Source organism: Dipodomys merriami, unplaced genomic scaffold, assembly GCF_024711535.1.
Source record: "Dipodomys merriami isolate MVZ:Mamm:240054 unplaced genomic scaffold, mDipMer1.0.p SCAF_5, whole genome shotgun sequence".
Classification (NCBI taxonomy): Eukaryota; Metazoa; Chordata; class Mammalia; order Rodentia; family Heteromyidae; genus Dipodomys; species Dipodomys merriami.
Genome location: NW_027206068.1, coordinates 73,854,791 through 73,875,667, shown reverse-complemented (window position 1 = coordinate 73,875,667; position 20,877 = coordinate 73,854,791). Strand labels below are relative to the sequence as shown.

General features: G+C 41.0%; 1 protein-coding gene across 1 annotated transcript in view; it reads right to left on the bottom strand.

Moving 5' to 3' along the window:
* Cntnap2 (contactin associated protein 2) overlaps positions 1 to 20,877 on the bottom strand; it is a 1,671,549-nt gene that overhangs the window by 140,034 nt on the left and 1,510,638 nt on the right. The gene's annotated exons all lie outside the window — the stretch shown is intronic.

Here is a 20,877-nt window from a genome sequence, read left to right as displayed (position 1 = left end):
GAATGAAGTGGCTCAACCGTTCGACAGACGTTGTTAATTTCTTCTGCTTTTCCTTGTCTGTTGGCTTAGTAAGGTGGGCTGTGTTTAAACAGAGGTTGGTCAGGGGTTACTAAGATAGCTTTTAGTGAGTGAAGTTGTCCCCAATTCAATGTCTGCTTTAGTTTACCTCTGCTCAGCAAATGTCACAGTTCCCTATGAAACCACTGTGTTGAGGAATTCTATTTTTTTTATTTATTTGTAGATTTAGTCATTTAATTCCTGCCTGTTCCACCTGCTGGGTTCAATGCCCATTCTAAGTAGCAAGGACTTTAATCTATGCTCTATGCTTAGCATGGAATGTCCTATATTTCTACCTTGCTCATCAGCTGATCTGCCTGAGGCAAACAGAATTCTTGCCCATCGGGGTTTTGAGGCAATCACTGTGTTTCATTACTGTTATGGCTCAGAGAGGTCTAGAGAGGCCTGCAGCAAGTTCACGGATAGCCCCGGGTCTGTCCTACCTGCATTAGTAGTGAGCCGGACCCAAGCACTCTCAATACCATGAGGAAATGGCCAGCCGGTAAGTTCCCACCGGCCAGCATATAACTAAATTACTCCATGGCAACACCTGAAGGTATCTGTGATGCCTCCTCTTCCCTCCCCATTTTACAGATGGGGTCACTGAGGCTCAGGGGAGTGACAGATGTGTCTGTGGTCATCCCGTCCATCAGCAGGCCAGAATCAAGTGCAGAGTTGCTGAGATTCAGCTCTGTCTATGCTGTGCTTGTGCAAGCCCAAGATGTTTTCACAAACACATGTGAAGTGATTCGTCTGCCACTTTCACCCTTGAAAATTAAAAATATAAGCAGATACCAGGTAACGACTCATGGTTTATTACCTATAAACTTAACTAAAAAGTAAGTGCAATTGATTTTGTTTTCTTTTGGTGATTGTGGGGTTTAAGTTCAGGGCCTTGCATGTGCTAGGCAGGTGCTCTACCATGCCCTGGGTCTTTAACTCAGTACACTAAGTTGTAACTCAAACTGGTGACCACAGGAGTTTTGAGGACAAAGAGTGGGCAGTACATATGTCCTGAATCCATTGGCCCCTCATTGAATGCAGGAACGTTAATGAACAGCATCATGGACCAATTTGAGCATATTCATATATTATTCAGACATTTCCATAGTTACCTCCACCTCCCTCTCTGGAAAAGAAGAGTCAAAAACTTCTCAGTGATGTATTTCTATTGCTGCGTATAATTTTGATTAAGAGTAATGTCTCCCTAAATGATGAAACGTGAACAAAGGTTCATCTCCAAGAAATGTATAATGGGCTGTTAGTACATTTCAGGATTGTGAACTATCCAGAGTTCCTGAAAGTGAGAATTTCAGGAATTTATTATACTTTGGGAGAAGGAGAAGAAAAAGAAATAAAAATGAGAGGAGGAAAGAAAAAGAAGGTCATCCTCATTATATTGCAAATGGCTTTGACAAATCAGACCCTTTTATTATTTTTATCAGCATGCATTCATTGCATGAAGGGGTTTCATTATGGTGAAGGCTGGGTTAGTTGATACCCTAACATAGTGACACCCCTCTTATGCAACACGCATGTACTTAGGTTCTAGGTCCCCCTTCTACTTCAGTAAAAACATGACGTTTTAGTACTGGGGAGTAAACTCAGGGCCATACTCTTTGCTAGGCAAGTGTTTTACCATGGGGGCAACAACCCCAGTCCAAAACCACTGTTTTAAAGTGAGGATGGGGACAGTTTAGAATGGACACTAAAAACTTCCTTTAATATTTTTGTTCCTGTATGTACCACACTTCTGGAAAAAAATAGAATGGAGGTACTCATTACTACATGAAATAAGCTCATTCATCTATGAAGTAAATCAAAGCTACCCAAGAAAGGCTTTCTGCAGGATCGATGCCCCTTTTCCTCATACATGTAAAATTACATGCAGAACGGTTTTCTGGAAAACACATGTATGATTTCCAGAAAGAATGAGTTTATCCATGTGTGTCTATATTTTCCCTCGGAAATTATATATAATGCATGAATATATGCATTCTCCCATACTCTATACTCTCTCTCACACATGTACACTCACACACACACACACACACACACACACACACACACACACACACACACACATACACACACACACACACACTTCCAATTGGCACTCCATGCAGGTCTTAGATGACCAAGTGTTTTCTGTCCTTCCTGCCCTTGAACACCAAGAAGGAAACTGCAAAAGTAACTTCTGGTGGCAGGGAGAAGAGAGGCTGTTGTAGAAGCAGCTGCCCTATTTGCTAAATGCCATGACTCCCTTAAAGGAAAGAATTCTCGACAAGTCTCTGAGATGTTTTTGGCACCCAAAGAGCAGTCTTCAGATTGCACAGGTGTCTGGAATGCAGAGCGCTGCCTAATCTAGGCTCAGGAAGGGAGATGGCCCTTCCCTTCTTCCCAAATGACTCGTGTTCTTGTTCTGCATGCATGATCTCCACCATTGGAAGGCCCCGCTTCCTGTGCAAGAAGGATCTGAGATGTTCACACCTTGAACCCAAATGCACTTCCAAGTTTTAACCATCCTCTAAGATATAGGTAGAGTTGGAACATTTTCAGGCAAGCTCAGGGGCCTAATAAGGATCAAACCGATAAAGACATGATGAAAAGATGGGCAGCCAAAGATCTAGAAGTAAGAACCAAATAGGTTGGCTAACTTCTAGTCAGGTATCACCTGTGGTATGTAAGGGTGAGGACATTTATATAGTTATGATTCTCATGACCATAGGGTAGAGGATTTTACTCCATTTATTTTTATTTGTGTATCCTTAAGTAGTTGTACAAAGAGGTTTCAATGCAACATGTCTGTGAGTACCTTGCATCGTGATGCATTCCATCATTCTCCCTCATCTCTCCCAACTGGGTAAGGGGATTCTAAAGGGACAGTAGAAGAATTTTATGGATTCCAACTTCAGGAAAAAAATTGTAATCAATTCCACCTTTAAGCTTTTGAGGCAATTAATAATCTATATCAGGTGCTTGAGTTAAAATTCACCCAGGTCACATATCCACAATCACCACCACCATCATTCATGCGACACTAAAGGAATTTTTACTTCTCGGGTCATGCCCTGTTGTCAAGCCTAACACATTAAAGGACAAATTGTTCTGAGCTGTGTGTCTCTGCCTCCAAGAAGAACTGAAGAGAAGCTGGGATTTGCCTTGGGCTGGAGGCTCTGAGCAGCAGACTAGACCCTTGGTTGTTACCGCCTTGGGTCAGTCCCTGTGGAACTTAACTGTCATCCCTCTGCTCAGCCACGTTGATGTTGTTAATACGGAGTCTCTCTTTATGCAGTTCTGCCAGGTGGAGGGTGTGTGTGTGTGTGTGTGTGTGTGTGTGTGTGTGTGTGTGTGTGTGTGTGTGTGTGTGTGTGTGTGTGTGTGTGTGTGTGTGTGTGTGTGTGTGTGTGTGTGTGGAGTGTGTATGCGTGTATGTGGTTAGGAGGTGGGAATAGAGGGCTGTTGGGAGAGTGAGAATCTGTGGGGCTTCAGGCTCCAATGGCTCCAGCTGTAAATAAACCTCTCAGCTTTCCCAGAGCTTCTGGGAGAATTCAAGTGCAGAGCAGACAGATGGCACACGAAGAGCTCATCTGTCCCGCGCAGGATAGAGAGGCTTCGAGGGTTTGGTGTTTAGTTGCTTTGTGGAACCCCTCTTCCTTACCCTCATTTGTTTTGGTTCCAGGAAGTAGCAATAGGCTGATGGCATGTGAGGTGCTGTCAGAGGGCTTGAGCCTTCTGGATTTGCCAAAGTACTTTCATTGAATGTTTCCTTCTCTCTGTGTGTATTATTGCTATCATCAGAAAAGCAAATGCTTGGCCAGAATACGACAAGCTCTGTCCCCAACAGCAGTTCCATTTTACACACTGGCTCCCATGTTGCTACGGGGAAAAAAAAGCTAAAAAGAATAAATCGACACTTAGGTTGTGTTTCTGGTATTTGAATGAATTATTCTAGTGAGAATTTCTCTTGTCAGGTGACCTTTTTCTTGGGGATTGCTGTAGGCTTTAAAAAAGATGCTTTTTTTTTTTTTTTGTTTTGGTTTTAATGCATAGTTTCAGGATGATTGTAATGCGTCAAGAGCCTCATGTATGGGTTGATAAATAATCTAAAACAACAAGGGGACCATTTTAGGAAAATGGGGTTCTAGATCAAGACATTCCATGACACTTGAAAATAAAACAGAACCTAAATTATTTACAGAATATGTGTTTTTGGTCTGGGATATGTAGTTCTAATGCTAATACAAGTGAGTGCTACTTGAAGTAAATTTACGGTAAGTTTTTGGTGTAAAAGAAAGATTTTCCCCCTCTGTACATATTTTATGGCATACATTAGTTCAACAGTACGTGTATACCATTTATAACAAACTACATGAAGAAGGGTACATAAGCTGGGCTTTGCATCTAACATTTTTTTTTATTCTTTTAGGAGCATGTAGTCAGGGAATCCTTGCCCAGACCAAGGATCTCAGATCAAGGCACTGTTCCCTAAGGACCCTGGATCCTGGTCCAAGCTGTATGATGTCTCGGGGGGGGAGTATCTCTAAATATTGCCACTGGCTCACCTCTGCCCTGCTATTTGAAAGGAAGTTCAACCGTCTGGGTAGATCCACAGCTGGGTGTGGTTAAGAGCAGAGTGAACCTGGCTATGTTCAAGTCATTCTGCCACCTAGATGGGTCATTTCGGACGAGTTACTTAATTTCTGGTCACCTCATTTCTCCCGTCAGTACAGTAGGTCTAATAGAAGTGTCTCTTGCACTGGATTATTGCATCATTAAGAGCTAACTGGTAACATCTAGAGGGCGTCAGCAAGTATCAGGTGCTGTCCTCGCTGTGGGCCACCCCAGTCCCCAGCTGTAGGTCAGCCAGGCACCACGTTGTGTGTCCCTCTACTGCCAGCTGCAGCGTGGTTTAAAACTGCCCCCTACCCTCCCTCGTGAGGGATCCGATGGGCTCGTAGAATCAGCCCCGAGCTCAGGTCACTCGAATCTTTGAATCCTGCTATAGTGTAAAGCCACACAAAGGACTAGAAAAGCTGAGCTGAAAGTTGACTTATTTCATTTGGGATTAAGAGGAGGAAACATTTGACCTGTGCTTTTAAGGTGGAGTTTCTTTGTTCAATTTTAACAACAATAATACTTTTTTTTTTTAAAAGGGAATTTAGTTTGTGATTGCTCCTTGGGATCTATAGTCAATTGATCTTGAAATAGGTCAGCACAAGGAGAGATTTTTGTATCTACATATGGGGGATATTTCCTAGGTCTTTTAAAATGCTGTTTGTGAATTGGCTTTTAATGAGTGTTTGCAAAGCTAATAGAGACTCAGTGCGATGATCAAAATAAAACTGATTAGATTTGAGAGGTCAAATGTGGATTCAGATATTCTGTCTGTAGGCCTCTCTTGACTCCCACTGATATTTTGCAGGTCAGTGGGATGAATGTGTTAGGAATGCGTGCCCTGAATGCTTGAACAGCCCCTTCTTTTCCTCTCCTGGGTGTTTGTTGTGGTTCAACTGCCCTGAATATAGTAGTGTTTTCTCAGAAAAAAGATATTGGGAACAACAAGAAAAAGGAGAAATAAAAGTAGCATGGAATGACTTTCAAAATAATATTAATTATAGGATGCATTAAATTACGACTTTAACACTTGATGAGCACCACAGGTTCAGAGTTAACCCATCACCATATATTCTTAAAACTTGAAAAAAAATAGCCAGGGCCAGTATCTCATACTTGTAATCCTAGCCACTCAGGAGGTTGAGATCTGAGGATTCTGGTTCAAAGCCAGCCTAGATAGACAAATCAGAGAGATGCTTATCTCCTATTAACCAGCAAAAAGCCAGACATAGGGCTGTGACTGAATTAGAACTCTTGAGAGAAAAAGCCAAACAAGAGCATGAAGCCCTAAGTTCAAGACTTAGGACTGGCACACACATAATTAAAAAAGAAAAATGTTTTAAAAACAGTATTACAATAAGCTCAAGGACCAATGAAATAGACTAGAAGACCCAGAAATCAACTCTCAGACTGATAGCCAACAAATATTTGATAAGGGAGCCAAAAACACAGACTGGAAGAAAGATAGCATCTTCAACAAATGGTGCTGGCAGAGCTGGCTATACATATGTAGAAACTGAAGCTAGATTTTTTTTTTTTTTGGGTCCGGTCATGGGGCCTGAACTCTGGGCCTGGGTGCTGTCCCTCAGCTCGTCAGCTCAAGGCTAGTGCTCTACCACTCGAGCCACAGCGCCACTTCCAGCTTTTTTCTTTTTGCTTATGTGGTGCTGAGGAATTGAACCCAGGGCCTCAGGCATGCAAGGCAAGCGCTCTACCACTGAGCCACCTTCCCAGCCCATGAAGCTAGATTCTTATATATCATCCTGTGCCAGAATCAATTCTAAATGGATCAAAGATCTCAATATTAGGCCAGATAGCATGGCAATATTACAGGAAGGGGTAAGGGAAACACTGGAGTTCCTAGGCATGGGTTGAAACTTACTAAGTAAACATTCAGACTCAAAACAAATCAAAGAAAGACTGGATACATGAGATTACTTTGAACTGAAGAGGTTCTAAATGGCAAAGGACATAGCCAGCAGGATAAATAGAAAGCTCATAGAATGGGAGAAGGTTTTATCGGCTGTGCATCATGCAAGGGTCTCAAATCTAAAATATACTTAGAGCTCAAAAATTAACCCCCCAAAACAAACCCTCAAAGAAATGACAACCCAAGTAATTCATAGGCTAAATTCTTAAAGAGACACTTCTCAGAAGAAGAAGAAGTAAGAATGGCTAACAGACACATGGAGAAATGCTCAACATGTCTGGTCATAATAGAAATACAAGTCAAAATAACATTGAGTGTCCACTTCACCCCAGTTAGAATGGCCATAATCAAGAATACTAACAATAACAGATGCTGGCAGGGATGTGGCCAAAAGGGAACTTTATTATACTGTTGGTGGGAATATAAACTTGTTCAACCACTCTGAAAAGTAATGTATAGGTTCCTCAAAAGATGAAACACAGGGCTTCCCTATGACCCAGCAATTCCACTCATGGGCATTTAGCTCATAGACTACAAAACAATGCCACACAAAAGCTACCAGCACAACCATGTTCATTGCAGTATTGTTTACAAAAGCTAAAATATGGAATCAGCCTAGATGTCCCTCGGTGGAGAATGGATCAAGAAAATGTGGTATATTTACACAATGGAATTCAATACCTCCATCAGAAAGAATGATACTGTACCGTTCATAAGGAAATGGAAAGACTTGGGAAAAATTTGATTAAGTGAAGTAAGCAAGACCCAAAGAAACATACGTTACATAATTTCCCTCATTTGTTATAACTAGAATGTGCCTATAAATCTACAAGTGAATGGATAGTAAAAGACAAAAAATTACACTTGGACAGGATAAATTATACAGGGCCCTAAATATTCTTTCAGTGAGACCACAAAGGCTCAATAGCTATGTGCATATAAAATGATGTTTATTGACATGAACTAGAAATGGAAACAAGAGGTTTTTTGTTATTTTCCTTTCCCCCCTCCTTTGTTTTTAACTTCTGTACCTTTTGTTTGTCTATAAGTTTACCTGTTTTGGGGAATGTAAGGGGGAGCACAGAAATGGTGGGATGAAGGGTGAACAAATGTAGCAGTGACACTCACTAGGCACTGTGTTGAAAATGAACTACAATTTTTGGGAGAGAGGGTTTGTGAGGGAAAAACTGGGAGAAAATGAAGGAAGAGGTGACACTGTTCAAAAAGAAATGAACTCATTCTCTGACTTGTGTAACTGTAACCCCTCTGTACATCACCTTTATAATAAAAAACAACACCATATTATAGCCTCCAAAGAAAGAAAACTCCCAAACCAAAAACCAAACCAAACCAACAACAAAACCTATAGTATTTCATTTCCCAAAAGCAGAGATTGAAATGAGATGGATTGCATTGACATAGGAAGCGTATCTGCTTTGGGAAGCTTATTAGAGTTCAGATTGTGAGTTTATTGCACCAGGAAGGGGATTTTGTGAGACAGGGAAAGGCCATCTAAAACTTCTATGGAAATGATGTGCACTGATTTCACTGTATCTCCAAGTTGACTTCCTATTTATTTTCCCAGTGACAGCGAACTCACATTCAGAACATACCTCCAGAAAAAGCCATTTAATCTAGACGCGGATTCTTGGAAACGCTCATTCATCAAACATTTATCCAAACCTCCTTTGTATCAGGTACCAAGCTGAAGACGGGGACTCTAGGTCTAGAAGGGATTGTCCCCTGTGTGGCTCTAATCACTGAGGAGCAAATATATAAGAGAAATGGAATATACCATTCCATGTACACCTGTGAAAATGGAGCTTGGAACACTGAAAGGATGGATGGGGTTGGGAGAGATGGGCAGAGGGAGATGAATGATGAACGGGAGGCATGAGCTCTGAGACAAAAGACATCTATTTCTCTTGTGGTTTCTTTCTTCCACAAGACGATTAGGAGAAGCTACACTATGTCAGCATGTTGGTAGTAAAGAACAATATGTGAATAGTATATTTGACAATGTTTTTTGACTTCAAAGGTAATTTTTTTCCTCCAGATTTTAAAAGAAAATTTAGCCAATGAGTGAAAGCAGCACGTGCTGAGTTTGAGTCCTGATCTTGGACCTAATAAAACCAAACACACAAAGAACAAAACAGAACATGGTATGTGCTATTCCCCTTCTCTGGGGTAAAGTAGGCCTAGGAGGCAGAGTAGAGCTAATTGAATTAGTGCTATAATTTAGTTACATTCATAAATAAACCATCTTTAGCTATTGATCTATGTTAGAAGATTGTACCATAGAAAATGTATCCTAAGTTCCTTAAATTAATTTATATTATTGTAAGATACTAGTTATCATTATGTATGTAGCATTTGCATATCTCACAGGACTGTTGTCCTTGAAATCACCTAGCTTTCATCCTTTCATCTTTGCCTCCTCTAAAACCGTGACTAAGTTCCAAACCTCTCAATCTGTCCCGTGTAGCATATTCATGCTTTATTATAAACAATTTAACATTTGATCTGAAGACAACGGCATGGGAGAAATACTTGTCTCTTCCCTTCCCCGCAAAAATAAGGAAGTAACTTTAGAACACTATCTGAAAAAAAATCCCTACCCCAAAAGTATCTTCATTTTGAGGGGGGAAAAATCTTAAAAGACGAAGAACAAATAGATGGATTTAAAAAAGGCATACATGGTCTGTATAAAAAATTCAAGAGCATCAAAAGATGAAAGGAACTCAGTCTCCCATGCCACTTTCATAGGAACAAAATAAAGCCATACTTCATAAGAAAGTAACAGGAGGAAGAAACCAAAGTAGAATAAAGGAATTGCTGAACTTGGAGCAAAGTGAAGAAAACATGACTTTATGGTCATCTCTTTCGTTCGAAGTCAACTCTCAAAGCCGCTGGCTTACACCACCCCTAAGCCAAGGTTTGTGCCAATGGGTATTTTCATGTTTCATTGAAGATGAATTTATTTGGGGTCCCCATTTCCTTCTTTTTTTGATCTCAGTTGGCTTTGAAGGAAGGAAAGAAACACGACTTCATGCTACTATTTTATTCTATTTCTGCTTGCATTTGACAGAAATGGCTTTAATATGGTATTTAAGTATCACTTTTGCTGGGCGCTAGGGCATACCTGGGCTAAAGACCCCAGTGTGTCCATGAAGCTTAGCAGTCCCTACGTTGTCCTTCCTGACGCCTCCTCTAACTTCAAAGGCCAAGGACCCAGAGTCCTGATGTCCAACGGCTGGAGAAGATGGGGGAGGGGAAGAAAGCAATTGAATTCTTCTCTCCTTTGGTTCTACCTTGGCCCTGAAGGGTGGATCGTCTATCCTTCGCCCCTAACTCAATGCTGCTTTCCCTTGCATACACGCTCAGACATGCCCAGAAATCACGCTTTGTTAGTTTTCTGGATATATCTTAAACCAGTCAAGTTGACATCTAAGAGTAACCTTTTTTTTTCTGTGTGTGTGTGTGTTTTTTAAAATTTCTATCAGGTCAGTGTCTTGAAGTAAATGCACGTTGCCTGAAGTACTGAGTCCTGACTGCAGTTTGACCCTGGTGGACTTGCCCGTGCGCATGTGCCCGTGTGCACCCCTGCCCTTTCTGGATTTACAGAAATAGAAATTTAAATGATACCAAACCATTTTTGGCTTCTTGTTTTCACGCAAAAGGAAAACTCACATTGAGAGAAGTGGGTGCTCTCAGGGACTACGGTGTGTGTGCTCACTGGTCCTGTGGGTGGAAAAGCTGGATTGGTTCTATGTTGGGAAAGCATAAGTTTCCTATTCTCTACTTCTACCCATCTGCCCATCTATCCTAAGAATGCAAAATATTGAGAATGCAACTTACACAAAACATTACCAAAATATTATTGCCAGTAAAAAAAACCCCAGAAGTTGAAATGCTCATTTGTTTCTGTTTTAACAGAAAGAGTGATTAATATCAAATTAATGTGAGTCATTATTTAACATTTAGGTTAAATAAATTTTGGAAAACCCACAGGATGGAATATTAGGCAGCACTTTTAAATGATGAGATGAAAGTTAGGTGATTTCAAGGAAAATATTTCTGCTAGATATGCAAACACTATGCACATAATGATAACTAGTACATTATAATAGTATAAATTAAGGAACTGAGGATACATTTTCTAGAGTACAACATTCCAACATGGATCAATAGCTAAAGATGGTTTATTTGTGAATATAGATGATAGCACTAGATGATATTAGCCTTGATTCTGGGCCTTAATAGCAAAGGAAACTTTGTAAAGGAGAGAAGAAAACAATACTGCCTTTCTTCTCCGTTGCAGGGATGGCTTTGGGCAAGATGACAGAGGGGGAGAGGGCATCTTTACTAACTTCTGTCTTCCCTGACTGTCCCTTCCAGCCTCTTATCAAAGTACTTCCAGTCTTGGTCCTCACAGAGCCATTTTAACTTCCTGCTGAAGCTTGTCTAAGTTCATATATATATGTATATATATATATATATATATACATATATATACATACATATATATGTATATATATATATATATATATATATATATTTGTGTGTGTGTGTGCGCGCGCGTGCGCGCACCAATACTGGGACTTGAACTCAAGGCCTGCCCTTTAGTTTTTCTTGTTCAAGGCTAACACCCTATCACTGGAACCGTACCTCTAGTTCCACCTTTTTGTTCATTAATTGGAAGTGAGAGTCTCATGGACTTTCCTTCCTGGGTTGGCTTCAAATCTTGATCCTCAGCGCTCAGCCTCTTGAGTAGGGAGGATTGCAGGCTCGAGCCACTGGTGCCCAGCTGCTCCCCTCACTCTGAAGTTGCTCTGTGCTCTGCTCTCTGGTCCAAGCTCTTCCTCAGAACACCTGCCATGCAGAAGGGCTCAGCCTCTTGGGCTCAATTCAAAAACCACTCTCTTCTCCTAGACTCATTCCTGCTGGTACCGCTTATCTGCTGATCAGGAGAATCACGGCCAAATGGGCCAGTAAATCAGATCAAAAGAAATCATGTTGTGTGTAGAGAGCCTGGTTTGGAAATACTCCTTGAGTCATTCAGCTCTTCCACAAATTTCTTCCATTTGAACTTGTATTCTCTCTCAAGTTTAATTAAGACAAATCACTGCAAGTTCCATTTCAATGGTAGTCTATAGACACCTTTGGTAGCATAATGCATGTGTATGCATGTGTATATGTGTGTGTGAGGGTGTACATGTGTGTGCTAAGGTTGGTGGGCCTGGCACATGCAGGTGTGAGGTTGGCAAAGGCTTCTGTTTAATCCCATAGTGGATTTGTGTAAGTAGGGAAGAATATCTGATCTGGATTCTAGTATGCTTGCTTGTGAAATCTTTTACTCTTGTCTAGAGGATAAATATTTCACTTGTGTCATAATTTTTACATTATCCTTTGGCTAGAGAAGGGAAGACTCATGCAGAGAACAGAGCACTGCTGTGAAGGGGGTCCAAAGGAGCTGGAGGCCCAGGCTCAGTATCCCAGGATGAATTCCTCTTTGTAACAGTTGTGCATCGTGGAAGGAGACAGCACTCCACCCTCTCCTGTCCTCAGAAAAGGGGACAGAGATTCATTTGGCTCATCCCCATGTTTTGTTGAGATTTTGGAAGTCTAATCATCAAGGCTCATTCCACACACCTCTGTGTACAGACCAGCACAGAGACCCCACAACCCTGGGGTGGCCGCCAATCAGTGATGCAAAGCAGGAATTTCATCAATAAGAAAACTCTCAGGGCACAGCCTGGGTTTACTCTGCAAATCACCTTCTTTGTTAGAAAGCAATCTAAAGTGGTTTCTTGTGCCAGAAGAATTGATTCGGTGAGATTCTCCACATCCCTTGCTCTCCTCCTGCATTTGGAGAGCGAAGTCCCCGCCACCATTAACCCAAAGTCATGGCGCTGGTGTGTCCCAGAGTCTTGACCAGTGCAAAGAAAAAGCAATCTTTTCTTATCCGACTTACAGTTAGAAAGTTAGAGGTGGAATTCACAGTTCTCTCTGCTCTAGTGTATACGTGTGTGTGTGTGTGTGTGTGTGTGTGTGTGTGTGTGTATTTGGCAGTTAGAAATGTACAAATGGAACCCATGTCCATCTCCACTCTGCTGTATGTGTATGCATGTGTATGTTTGTATGTCTTTCCTTGCTTGACTACATACCAGGAGCCCCAGGGAAGAAGGAAAATAAAAAATGGAAACTTTCCCTGGACTTCTAAGCCACAGGCCTACCCTTGTCAGAATGACAGAAAAAAATAAGCCCAAGTGAGCGAGGCGAATTATCTAAAAGTCATGACACTTACCAATTCACTATCACACATTGACAAGAAGCAATATACGCTTAAGGCCTCTGGGTCATTGGAGAGCTGGTATGAGCAGTGACCGAGGGCCATCTCTTTTCCCTGGAGTTTGTTCATTTGAGGGTTCATTTAGGCATCAGTTAAAGAAAGGGCAGGAAATGAATTATCTACGAAATATCTCCTATGTGGCAAGTTTCAGGCTAGACACTTTTTACTTGTCTCCTTACATTGGAGAGTCTGAAGATACTGAGATATCTCCTCAGGAAGACGTTCCCTGTCGTTGATAGAAATATTGGTGCAAAATAGTGGGACACGGGGTTCCCAGCTCTCCATTGTCATATTTTGGGGCTCTCCTGCCCAGTGTGCTCACGATGGCTCCATGCTGGTGTGGAAGCTGAGAATAACAACACATTTGGTCCCAAGATTCTGATCCCAATCCGGTGTTTGCCAGTGATGTGAGTTTTAGATAATATACTTAAACTCTAGAAGTCTCAACATCTTCATTTTTCAAACCAAAGGTGATAATACCTATATCTTGAAATTGCTGTGAACAAACATATTTCGTGTTTGTTATAAAAGAAGATGTGAAACGGGATGTCAGTTGGCTACAAAAGGATGTAATATCCCTTTCAACGGTGAGATACTTCGGTTTTGGGACAAAAAGAGCTTCTCGAACTCTTAGCAATTTAAAGCAATTGAAGTGTTGACACATGTAACCCAGTGACATTTGAATGTTAGGGCAAGAGACGAACATTGGGAGGATAGTAATAAATTCATTGTAATTATGGGAATAAGACATTTTGAAATAGTCTTTGATGTTTTCAAAGAAATTGCCAAGTACTCTAATAACTGCATGTGGCTTGTGATACAGGAGGGTGTTGCACGGAAGATAACAATGTGGCTTACTAAATTCTGAAAATGGAGAAATGGCTTAGTTGAGTCATCCCTAACACCGTCCAGAGGTGGCAAAGAGAGTATTCACCATTTGGGATAAAAGGAACATTTAAATAAGTTTTCTAAATCATAGCAGTTACCTTAGAGAGTTCTAAAAACTCTCTAAGATAGGTGCTGGTAATATTTGCTAAAGATCTCCATGATGATTCTAAAAAGTTGGGAGCTATTTCCAATGTATTTGGGATTTATTGTGATTATTTTATTATTTTTCTGAACTTCAAAAGTTGTACATGGTGCATGACAATTTAATGTGTCCATCTAAGTGTCCAACGTTTCTTGATCAGAGCCACACACCCCTTCTTAATGATACATCTTTCAGTGGTTCCTGTTTTTGTCATGCTTGAGGTTCATAGGGCATCTTGAACCTTTAGACTTGAGATTCTTTCATGACAAATGTTTTTCAAAAGGTTTTCTTCTCTAAGCCAAGTTCTATCCCTCAGCGTTAGAAGGGTCACCCCTTACTGGCCAGGCTTTCTTTGGACAGATGGAGGAAAATTGTCTCCTGTTAGAATCTTCATCAGGAGTCATCCACATCCGGTCTTACTCACTCTTCTCTTGAGTTCTCTTTGTGCTGTGATTGGATCCACCTCCTCTGCCTCATTCCCCGCCTGGTCTCACTTATCTCCACCTTCTTTCCTGGCTGTCCACTGCTTCCCACATAGCAGCTTGTGCCAACATCCCCATAATTCTCTAGACTTCTGCCCAGTGTATTCAAAGAGAAGAATTATTATTAATGATCAAGCTCCTTGATCTTCTTCCAGCAACAAAGAACACAGCTATGTCCATTTGTACTGCCAGCAGTTCAATTATGTTGAGGATCTTGGCCTCCTTAGAGCTTGAACACTTTAGAAGCCACCTTCTGTTTCGAAAACTCTTCCCTTGAAAGAGTCAACAGGAGGAAATTGTTGGATCCAGGTAACCATGGCTTATGACTGGTCCTCAAGTTTGCATGAATACAACACGTTAAAGAATGGTTCAGAGAGCCCATTTGAGTCTAATAATTTTCATTTCCTCAGATTAAAAAAACTGATACTGGGGTGTGAATTTAGGACTTTGTGCTTGTTAGGCAAACATGTGAGCCATGTCTCTGTTTTTGTTTTAGTTTATTTTTCTGATAAAGTCACACACTTTTTGCCTGGGTGGCCTTAGAGCTCAATCCTCCTACCTCCATTGTCTGAGTAGCTGGGATTACAGGCCGGAACCCCTCTACTCAGCATAAATTTTAAGATATGGCTTATGAATTTTCCTCTAGATTTGCCTTGAACTTATTTCTTCCTATTTCTACTTCTCAAGTAGCTCAGTATTTAGTTTTAAAGGAGAAAAAAAAACACTAAATGCCAATTTATCTAAATCACAATTACAACCAATGAAAGTAAAAACATGAATAAATTCAAAGCTTGATTGATATAGAAAGTGGACTACCAGATATGTGAAAAGCGAGGTCAAAGACCATTGGATTCGGTCATTTAAGAAAGTAAATTTTCTCTAGCCAAGGGATGTCTAGAATGGGTCTGACTCTAAGTCCAGAGCTGCCTGTTAGAAATGATGAGCTCACAAAACAGTAGTAGCAGAGAGAAATTGTGTGTCAGACTCAGGGCTCCACGGCCCATAGACATGATGAAGTATTGCGGGCAATGTGGACACCAGTGAGCAGACCTGCCCTTAGGGGAGCCCCTAACATCAGCAATTTAAAAGCAAAACCCTCAGGACAATTTATGGTTCATTTTAGGCTCACAGAAATACAAAAAAAGAGAGAGAAAAGAGAAATGTATAGAGTTGCAGGTAAAATCATAAAGCTAATACACGAGAGAAGATAGAGTATGTTTCTGTAAATGTGACAGTATTTAGAGTTCTGATCATTGCTGAATAATGGAAAATGCAAACACTCCACATATGCAAAACACACACAGGAAAAACATCCATTGCATCCAAAAACCTGGTGGGGGCCAGAAAATTGCACCAACTTGAAAAGAAGGTTATTTATCATACCATCAAAATAAAATCCCACACCTCTGTCCTCTTACTTTAGAACATATTACAAAGGACTTGATCTTACCCACTGACATTTAAAAATCTCTTTTTTTGAGTTTAATTGTGCAGGTTTTCCTTAATCAGAGACAACAGAGGACTCTGGGAGATAGTGAATATTATTTCATCCCCCCCGTCCTATTCTATAATAAACTTGCTATTTCTACAGATTTGACTTTTGGGAATCAAATTAAAACTATTTTATTTTGTCCATTACTATATGCATATTTATGTAAAAAAATCTTTTATTTTTAAAAAAATCTTCTTCCCTTCCTCATAAAGCTTTTAAGATTTAAGAAACAAGCATGAATTGAGTAACACTTAAAGGGAAAAAGGGGGACAAAAGGATTCTATTTTTGTTTTTTGGGGGATTTCTTCCAAATTTAGCCAATCTTCTGTTCCATCTGGAAATGACAAAGGAGCCTAGGAAATTCTCTCCTGACAGGTGTAAATCTGTCTTCCAAGTTAGGATTATTAAGATCAGGTGGGTAAAACGGAGAAAAAAAAATGACCATTGCGGCTGACAGCAGTATCTGGTTTCTTACAGCGATGGGAGCCCATAATGCTAAAGTCCAACATTTCTCTCCTCTTTTGCCCTCACCTATTTACAATATTTTATATTAATTGTGTTGGAATGCTTTTAACCCACTCTAAAAGGACACACCACACCATAGTTTTACTCCGGATTCGGTTCTGCACCTGGAGCTAGGGATAAGCAGACTTTGTGCAGTCTTGAAATTACTTTTGGCAAACTTGCCTCTTCTGTCCAACATGAAATGCACTTCAGGACAGAGGTGGAAATCAAATCTTCTCTCTTTGAGAGATTTAACTAGCAATTGGGTTATGGTTTTGTCCACAAACCAAAACCAAAACCAAAACCAAAAACAGATTGCTATGGTGACCCAACTTGGCTCTTGGCAAGGATGAACACTTTGTTTAAAAAAAAAAAAAGAAAAGAAAAAGATGAACACTTTGTACCAGGAAGTGCACCACCGGAAGTGCACCACCGGAAGTGCACCACCGGAAGTGACCTCTGGGAGTGACCTCATCTCCAGGTGTAGCCTCCAGAATGTTTGCATGTCCTTCAGTCTACCAGAGCGTCGACTGTAGAAACCTTATTTTACCTTCAGAATGTTATTTTTGGAGTCCAAAATTTAAATAAGAGCTATTTTATGACATTGTCATTGCTCTTGAAGCACCAAAGTGACAACCCAGGATTCTGGAGTCATAGAAATGATACCGTTTGGGCATCTGGCAGACAAATCATTCAGGAACTACAAGGTGGCATGGTTTAAAGTGGAAGGGAGAATCAGTGAGAATCAGCAGTGGCAGGTGCTGATGTACGGACGTGGGTCAGGCTCTCTTTTTGTAAATTTTTTCACAGTATTCCATATGATCCTCATGGTGGCCCTAAAAGGTAGGTATTTAGTCAGGCATCTGTGGTTGTAATAATAACTACTCAGGAGACAGAGCTTGGAGGATCACGGTTTGAAGCCAGATTGGGCAGAAACGTCTGAAAGACTATCTCTAATTAACTATGCGCGCGCGCGCACACACACACACACACACTCACACACACACACACACACACAGAACACCAGAAGAGGAGCTATCACTCAAGTGATAGAGCTCCAACCTTGAGTGAAAAAGCTAAGGGACAGTGCCCTAGGACCAGCATTTCATCCCCATATACACATGTACATGCACGCACACACATACACACAAGTAGGTATATATTTCTGAGGATGAGGCTTAGAGACATTAAGTAATTTTCACAACTCAATAGGGAGGAAGTTGGATCCAAACTCCATTTAGATTCCATTGTCTATTGAAAATACAGAGTTGAATTGGCTTTATCAATAATACAGATCATAAAACATTAAAATACAGCTCATGAAACTGAGAAAGAAAGAGATGTAGGTGGACCACAGTGGGGCTGATATGCATAACTGTAAATCCTAGTAACATTGCCATGATTGCCATCCACCCATTACTCAGTCTCTCAGTAGTCCTGTGACCTTGATACTTCTAATTTTGACCTTTATCTAAGCAACAAACAAATGAATGCTTAAGAGAAATATAGAACTCCCTAAAGTTAGAAAATGTTTTCAGAGTGTTTGAAGAATACATATATATATATATATATATATATATATATATATATAGCAAATGAACACGAACATTTTCTTTCAGAGGAAAAGAGATTGTAGACAAGTGAATTAAGGTTTATTTTTGTGCCTCTTGATGATAAGTTCTTGCCAAACTTGGCTCAGAGAAGGGATCCTAATGAAGAACTCTTCTTAGTAGACTGAGAGACCAGGCAATGCTATCACACCCTCTAGACTTTTCTGATTTTGTATCTGTAAAGCACCAAACTGTTTTGAAAATTTCAGTGTGAACAGACTCAATGACATATTCAGGGCTTCCAGACACATTGTGTTTGCTGTGGTTTGACTATGTCCCTCAAAAGTCCAGGAATTGGAAACTCAGTCCCCAGTACAAGAGTGTTGAGAGTTTTTCTTCCTGGATGGATTAGTGCTGCTTTGTTGGAAATGGGTTGGTTATCTAGGGAATGTATTCTGATAGAAAAGTTTAGTCCCTTTCCTGCTCTTGCTCCTTGCTTTTCTGCTTTCTACTGTAGATGGATACATCATGAAGGTTCTCACCAGATGGGGCCCGTGGACGTTGCACTTCTGAGTTTGTTGAATTATGAGCCAAATAATAACCTTCTGTTCTTTAAAAAGTACTCAGTCTGTGGTATTCTGCTATAGCCACACAAAATGGACTGAGATGACACTCAGCGAATGAGAGTTAAATAAGTGAGTCAATCCATAAATGAACAAATAAACCAGGTGTCTGAATGTGGCAAGATGAATCTGGCATCCTGTACTATGTTATGGTAAATTCTGCATCCACTAATTCAGTTTTTATCTTGCTCAATCATAATAGCCAAAAACCTCTAAAGCCAGCATGGTGGTGAGGCCTACAATCCTAACTACTCAAAAAGTGTGTGTGTGTGTGTGTGTGTGCTTGAGCATGTGAGCATGCTTGTTTTTATATACACCTGTATTTGGATTGTATGTGGCAAGCTGGGACTGCCTTTATTCATTAGAAAAATACCTTGGGCATTTCCCCATAGCTACTAGCACAGAACTGAGCTGTCAAGGGAAGGCCAGAAAAGGACTTTCCTAGAACTCCTCCTTGGGCCAGTTGTGGTTGCTCTTTGTGGTGTGGTTATAGCACAAGTGTGAGGGTCACGGGAAGAGCCACCTGGATGACGAGTCACGGCAGAGCCGACAGAGGAAGGGTCAGGAGGGAATCTGAGCAGGGAGGGCCTGTCATCCTCACGAAGATGTGTACTCAGGGCAGATGGCGCTCCCAGGAGGCCTCATGACTCTGCTAAACCCGCACAGCTGTCAAATCACGAAGATACTTGACTTAGAAGGATGCTTACAAAGGGTTTTCAAAGGTATTCTGCAGTGTTAAAGATTTTCATTTTGTCTCCGTGAACGCCACCCATTGAACCACATGCAAGTTTTTTCCTACTACTCACACATGAGGAAAGTTTTGAGATGCTGTTTGTATAAACCCTCTGAGATAATGTCAGAGGAGACACAGAGGCTTCATTTGGCTTGGTCTCTAATATTGGCTAACTGAATGATCTTGCCCCTTTCCTGCATTTTGTCTGTTAACCCCTCAAGGTCTTTGTGTGGCCTAGGGTGTTTCACCTAACTCTGGACATGCAAAGGGAGCATGATTTCCTTTAAATGGATACAGATGTAGTGGAATGTGTTCGGCCCTAGTGCTTACTTGATTGCATTCAGACATTCCTTTGGCAAGGAAATGGCTGCACTGAATTAGCATCAGGCACAGTGAATGGTAATCGCAAGGCTGTCATTTCTACAAGTGCAAAATTAATGGGTTCTGCAAGCTCATTCCATTGTATGCCACCAGAAAACCACAGAACCATGTTGTTCTGAGCAGAAAGACACAGTGTAATAGCACCATTGATGTGCAATGCCATTATTCTCCAATAGTGTTCTTTCCATCTTTGCTGGGGTCTCATGCTCATTCTTCAAACCCTGTCGGATCCAATTTGTATGCTCATATTCTAGCCCCACCAGAGAGTAGCCTGAATGTACAGAGAATGCTAGGGAACAATTCCTTCTTCTGCGTATGGCATCTTCTGTGAATAATGCCAGCGTTAACAACTCTCCATGCGTTCATGAGAGTAGGAGGGGGCTACTTATGTAAAACTTCTCAGTGAGAGATGCATCAACCACTTACTGGAAACGTTGCTCAAATGCTCTGCATTCATTTAGAAAGAGAAGAGTGATTTACAGGCATTTCTGGAGGTGCTTAGGAGAAGTGCCACCTGCTGTTCTTTTTACCCTTCTTGTTTACATAGAGGGGGATTAAGCAACAGACCAGTGGAGGGAATTTCTTCTAGTCTCATGGGATGACAGAGTATATCCCAAAGAAAATATGTGCGTGCATTGGACTCTTGTTTCTACTCAGTGACTTTGGAATTTATTGGGAGTACAAGGGCTCCTCTAAGGCTGGAATAATACAGTAGTATTATGCTCTAAGCTGGCCCCTTAGACCTATCTCAGCATCCCCATGGTTTAGCACCAGCTGAACCACTCAAACTTGGCTCTGATTAGGTGACAGTGACTGACCAAAGAAAATTTCCTGTGAGCACGGCTTGAATCCAAACTCAGTGACTTGAGGGTATCTATCCCCGAGCTCTTTGTGCTTCATTGATTGATTCATACCAGCAACTGCTCAATCCATTCGTTGATTGATTGGCACTCCTCTTCGGGAGGATGGGGCCTGAAGGCCTCTTCGGACTCGGTTTGTTTGGTCACTCTCTATTAGGATGTTGACTAAGCTCTTGGCTTTGTCATGTCAATGTCAGAAGGTGGGAATTTTCTATTGCACTCAAAGCTCCTTTTAATGAATGATTTGGGAAACCTCCTAAGTAAGG